This window comes from Pantherophis guttatus, chromosome 17, assembly GCF_059756535.1.
Source record: "Pantherophis guttatus breed Tessera chromosome 17, ASM5975653v1, whole genome shotgun sequence".
NCBI lineage: Eukaryota > Metazoa > Chordata > Lepidosauria > Squamata > Colubridae > Pantherophis > Pantherophis guttatus.
Genome location: NC_142079.1, coordinates 8,715,001 through 8,721,834, shown reverse-complemented (window position 1 = coordinate 8,721,834; position 6,834 = coordinate 8,715,001).

The window sequence follows — 6,834 nt, the reverse complement described above, 5'->3', positions numbered from 1 at the left end:
ATAGATAGATAGATAGATAGATAGATAGATAGATAGATAGACAGACAGACAGACAGACAGACAGAGAGACAGTGATTAGGTATGGAGATATATATATGATAGATAGATAGATAGATAGATAGATAGATAGATAGATAGATAGATAGATAGATAGATAGATAGACAGACAAACAGACAGACAGACAGACGGACGGACAGACGGACGGACATTGATTAGGTATGGAGATAGATAGATAGATAGATAGATAGATAGATAGATAGATAGATAGATAGATAGGAAGATAGATATTAGGTATGGAGAGAAAGAGAGAGAGAGAAAGAGATCGATTAGGTTTGGAGAGAGAGTAGGTATGGAGATAGATAGATAGATAGATAGATAGATAGATAGATAGATAGATGGACGGACGGACGGACGGACGGACATTGATTAGGTATGGAGATAGATAGATAGATAGATAGATAGATAGATAGATAGATAGATAGATATTAGGTATGGAGAGAAAGAGAGAGAGAGAAAGAGATCGATTAGGTTTGGAGAGAGAGTAGGTATGGAAGATAGATAGATAGATAGATAGATAGATAGATAGATAGATAGATAGATAGATAGATAGATAGATAGATGGACGGACGGACGGACATTGATTAGGTATGGAGATAGATAGATAGATAGATAGATAGATAGATAGATAGATAGATAGATATTAGGTATGGAGAGAAAGAGAGAGAGAGAAAGAGATCGATTAGGTTTGGAGAGAGAGTAGGTATGGAGATAGATAGATAGATAGATAGATAGATAGATAGATAGATAGATAGATAGATAGATAGATAGATAGATAGATGTGTAGGTGGGTGGGTGGATGGATGGATGGATGGATAAATGAAGACAGATAGATAATAGAAAATGGTACATAAAAGATAGGGAGAGGGACAGGGAGGGAGGGAGGGAGGAAAAGAGAGAGAGAGAGAGAGAGAAAGGGAGAGGGAGAGAGAGAGGGAGGGAGAATGTCTTTATTGGATTTCAACATCAAACAGTAAAATGCAAACTCAGATAAAAGAGAAAGGGGAAGGGAATGACAAAACAAGTTTAAAAGTGACCCCAAAAATATACAACAAACAAATACAACTAAAAGGGACCTCAACTTTCTTTTAGTACAGAGAATTTCACAATACAATACACCCACCTCTTTCTAAGTTTAAACAAATAACACCCATCTATTTTAATATACTAACAGTCAACATACTAAGAAAAAACCTAAAGAGGTGGGCGAGTGCTGGTCTCTTCTGGCTGCACAATGACTCAAGGCTAGCTCCTCGCTTGATTCCTCCTCCTTGCCTGGCTGGGAATTCCCAACAAACACAACAGAGATTATAATTTTTAAATGGGGATTTTAATGCCCCCAAAATATACACAGATCCTCCTTCTGTACGGGCACAAAACTCGCCCAGGCGGTTCAGCTAAAGAATCGTTCTTGCATTTTGTTGCAGTAAACCTGACTTGCTCATTCTTTCAACCACTTCCCAATTCTGTTTTCTTTTGCCCAAGTCAACTATTGTGCAATAAGGAGGAAGTGGCTCCTTTGCCCAACAATTTGCTAGAAATTTACTTATATATAATATAATCTGCACCTCCATAACTGTCTGGTTTGGCTCTGCAACCCAACAAGAGACACAGAGACTTCAGAGGATCATTAGAACGGCAGAAAAAACCATGGCTACCAACCTGCCTTCCATTGAGGACCTGTATCCTGCACGAGTCAAAAAGAGGGCTGTGAAAATATCTACAGACCCCTCGCATCCTGGACATAAACTGTTTCAACTCCTACCCTCAAAACGAGGCTATAGAGCACTGCACACCAGAACAACTAGACACAAGGACAGTTTTTTCCCGAATGCCATCACTCTGCTTAACAACAACACCGTCAAATAATTTACTAAGACTGTATTACTATTATTCTTCTCTTCCTTACTAGTATCCATCTCTTCCCACTTATTACTATAACTGTGTTGCTTGTATCTTTCAATTTATATAGTTTTTATTTGTTTCCTAGTACGATTTCATAGCTTATTAGTAACCTTGACGATCACTAAGTGTTGTATCTTTTTATTCTTGATGAATGTATTTTATTCTTCTTATGTACACTGAGAGCATATACACCAAAGACTAATTCCTTGTGTGTCCAATCACACTTGGCCAATAAAAGAATTCTATTCTATTCTATTCTATTCTATTCTATTCTATTCTATTCTATTCTATTCTATTCTTGAAAATAATTTTTATTGAGTATTTTACATTTTAAAACTAAACACACAATAGCAAAAAACAAACACACACACATCAGACGTTAAAATACAATACTAACAACAGATATATACAATTTTACAACTTTCTGCATCGACTTTTGTCTTTACTCTTAGCTTTTATCCTCCCGCTTCTTCTCTTTATTTTTAAATATTCACAATTAACTGTTTTGTTAGCAGGGTCATTATTTACATTCATATCCAGTATGTTAATATCAAATTTCACTTTATATTCAGAAATCAAATTAAGAAATAAGAATATTCTACTCTACTCTAATTCTATTCTTATTCTATTTTATTAATTCTTATTCTATTCTATTAATTCTATTCTACTCTACTCTACTCTACTCTAATTCTATTCTTATTCTATTTCATTAATTCTATTCTATTAATTCTATTCTATTCTATTCTATTCTATTCTATTAATTCTATTCTATTCTATTAATTCTATTCTATTCTATTAATTCTGTTCTGTTCTATTCTATTCTATTCTATTCTATTCTATTCTATTCTATTCTATTCTACTCTACTCTAATTCTATTCTTATTCTATTTTATTAATTCTATTCTACTCTACTCTACTCTACTCTACTCTACTCTACTCTACTCTACTCTACTCTACTCTACTCTACTCTGTTGCTTAAACATGTCACAGGGAAGAGGGGGTGGACATATTCTCCCAAGCACCTGAAGGCAGGACAAGAAACAATGGATGGGAACTAATCAAAGACCAACCTGGAAATAAGGAGAAATTTCCTGGCTGGGAGATCAATTCATCAATAGAACAGCTTGCCCTCTGGAAGTTATGGGTGCAAGAGGAGACCGGACACAATTTGTCTGGAATGTTATAGGGGCTCCTGCTTGAGCAGGGGGATGGACTAGAAGACCTCCAAGGACCCTTCCAACTCTGTTGTTCTATGCTCTACGTTCTATCGTACGCCAAAGCAACGTTCCCCATCTTTTTTTCTAATTGTTTTTAATCGCCAAATTTGCACCAACTTGAATATTTTATTGCAGCGTTTATTTCTTACTTTAAAAGGAAAATCAGCAGGGAACTAGCGTGTCAATGACTCGGAGCCCAGCACACGTTACAGTTAAAACTCCAAGGTTTGATTTTACTCGTTTTTTTTAAAAAGCATTTGCACTGAACCAGGTCACGGTCAGATTCTAACCAGCAACTCGACCTTGAGATTATAAATTGTCACCCATGGCTGCAATGTTCAGCTACCACCACCAGAGGGACGTCAAAGACTATAATACAGACAATTATCCTATAGCCTAGGTTGCAAATCATTGCCTATCTTTCCAACATTTAAGGAATAAAAGAGGATTCCATCCAGGGATGGCTTCAAAAATTTTAGCAAGGGGTTCTCTGCCCGGTTGCTGGGCGGGCATGGCCATGGTGGGCATGGCCTAGTCAGCCTTCTGCACCATGGGGAGGGAAGGCGTTTTTGCCCTCCCCAGGCTCCGAAGGCTTTCCCCAAGCCTCCAGATGGGCAAAAACGGCCTCCCCAGGCTCCGGAGGCCCTCTGGAGGCTGGAAAAGGGCCCATTTCCGGCCTTCCCAATCTTCCGGTAGGTCTGTTTTTCGCCTCCACCTGCACTCTGCAGTTACCTGCATCCAAAACAGACCGCATGGGGACTCCCGGGAGGGGTGGGGTGGGGTGGGCGGGGCCAGCCAGGAGTGGGATTTGGGGGTTCTCCGAACTGCATAGAATCTTAGCTAGAGGTTCCCCCAAACCCCTACAAACCCCCAGCAGCCCACTCCTGATTCTATCAGGTCTCGGTGATAAGTGTTTCTCATGCAGGCTGCTACTAGGGTCAAAATTCTCGGTTTGGATAACTTTCCCTGTAAATGACTTTTTCTGTTTTAATCGCAATAATACGCGCATGAACCATCACTTTAAACTCAATGTAAATCGTTCTAGACTTGACCGTAAAAAATACGATTTCTGTGACAGAGTTGTCCAAGTCTGGAATGCTGAACTGAATCTAAGGATTCAGTTGTCTCAGCTACAAATTTTTCACAGTCACAATTGACTGTGCACCTTTTTGCTGTTGTTAGTTGAGAAGTCATGTCCAACCCATCGCAACCCCATGGACAACGTTCCTCCAGGCCTTTCTGTCCTCTACCATCCTCTGGAGTCCATTGAAGCTCAGGCCGACTGCTTCAGTGACTCCATCCAGCCACCTCATTCTCTGCCGTCCCCTTCTTCTTTTGCCCTCCATCGTTCCCAGCATTAGGCTCTTCTCCAGGGAGTCCTTCCTTCTCATTAGGTGGCCAAAGTATTTGAGTTTCCTCTTCAGGATCTGGCCTTCTAAAGAGCAGTCAGGGTTGATCTCCTCTAGGACTGACCAGATGGATCACCTTGCAGTCCAAGGGACTCGCAGGAGTCTTCTCCAGCACCAGAGTTCAAAGGCCTCCATTCTTTGGCGCTCAGTCTTCCTTGTGGTCCTACTTTCACAGCCATACATTGCAACTGGGAAAACCATCGCCTGGACGATACGCTTCATACATAAGTGGTGAGTAGAGGGGAGTGCATAAGTGCACTAACGTGCCAATCGTCCCTGTCATTGTATTTTTATTCTCTTATTCTTGTTCTCATTTTTCTCTGACAAATTCCAATAAAGAAATAAAATAAATAAATTCTGGGAACTGAAGTCCAAACATAAAGTTACTAAGACTGAGAAATATTGCTCTGTGATCTTTTTGGCATGTTCTCTCCAGGTTGCTCAGCCAAAAGTAAATAAATAAATAAATATATATTTGAGAAATTATGCCTCGGCGTTATAATTTACTTCTTGTGTTTTGTGCCTGTTGTTTTTTTTTCTCCGTTATTACTTTAAAAGCATTAAAAGCATAAATAATAATAAAGGGGGAAACCTGAATTTGTTCTTCTGGCACCCAAAGCTTTCCCTGGTCTTGAGGAAGACCTCAATCAGGGTGCAAAATCTGACATTTTCCAGCCAGCAAAGCAATGTAACTAAACGGGATACAGAATAAACAGTGGCAAAAATGCCCTCGAAATGGCTCGAAATGCCCTCCTTCTCTATCACAATCGTCCCTTTGTCCAGGGTGAAATCAAAGGGAAAGCGATGTCCCCATCTGACACGCTGGGCGGGAAAAACACTGATTTATAAATGGCAAATCACTTCACCCCAAAGGGACGCCCATCAATTAAAGTTGGCGGGAAACCGATTTTATTTTTGAGCTCCTTGGTACAAGGAAAGGATGCTCAAGGATAAAGGAATGTGTGCTGTGCCCAGAAAGTAAAAAATCAGATTTTTTTTTAAAAAAACTCTAAATCAGTGCTTTTCAATCCTGGTGACTTTTAAGATGTATGGATGTCACCTCCCAGGATTCCCCACCGTGCATGTTTTACCATGGGTGGGCTTCAGCTCCCAGAATTCCCCAGCCAGCATGCTTTAAGATGGTGGACTTCAACTCCCAGAATTCTCTAGTCCTCATGTTTTAAGATTGATGGACATCGACTCCCAGAATTCCCCAGCCAGCATGCTTTAAGATGGGTGGACTTCAACTCCCAGAATTCCCCAGCCAGCATGCTTTAAGACGGTTGGACTTCAACTCCCAGAATTCTCTTAAGATTGGTGGGCTTCAGTTCCCAGAATTCCCCAGCCAGCAATGCTTTAAGACAGTTGGACTTCAATACTCATAATTCCCCAGCCAGCATGCTTTAAGATGGGTGGACTTCAACTCCCAGAATTCCCCAGCCAGCATGCTTTCAGACAGCTAAACAGTCAGCCATGCTGACCAGGGAATTCTGGGAGTTGAAGTCCACCCATGTTAAACATGCTGGCTGGGGAATTCTGGGAGTTGAAGGCCCCACATCTTAAAGCTACCAAGGTTGAAAAAAACATCTTGAATCCTACCCTTAGGTTATCGAAATATAATACCTGCATTCAAATACAATCAAATACAATACAATCAAAACAAATCCAATGGTGGTTTAAAGAAAATATCCAGGTTGTGGATAACAGATTTGTAACTTCCATTGAGATAATGCTGGAGGTCAACATTTTAACCTATTTTAAATGTAATGTAATAAATGTAACCAGCCGGCCGCAAAACAATTTAAAACCGAACAAAAAATCAAACACAAGACATTCACTTTATAGCTCCTTGTGTTTTGCAAACATAGGGCAGGTCAGGCTCACTTCAAAAACAAGACTGGATTATTTCAAGGGGCTTTTCCCTATTTTTATAGTGTCTTTCAACGGTAGCTATATTTTTCTCATTGTTTTTACAGGGGGGGAAAAAAAGAAGAAAGGATATAAATATTACTATTTAGATGTTCTATTAAAAGAGCATTATCTCAAAGGCATCACATTCCAAAGAGGAAAAATAAAAAAGCCATGAACATTTTAATGGCTTCCAGAAGAATGGTGTACACCGGGGTGAAATCCAGCAGGTTCTGACAGGTTCTGGAGAACCGGTAGTGGAAATTTTGGGTAGTTCAGAGAACCGGCAAATACCACCTCTGGCTGGCCCCAGAGTGGGGTGGGAATGGAGATTTTGC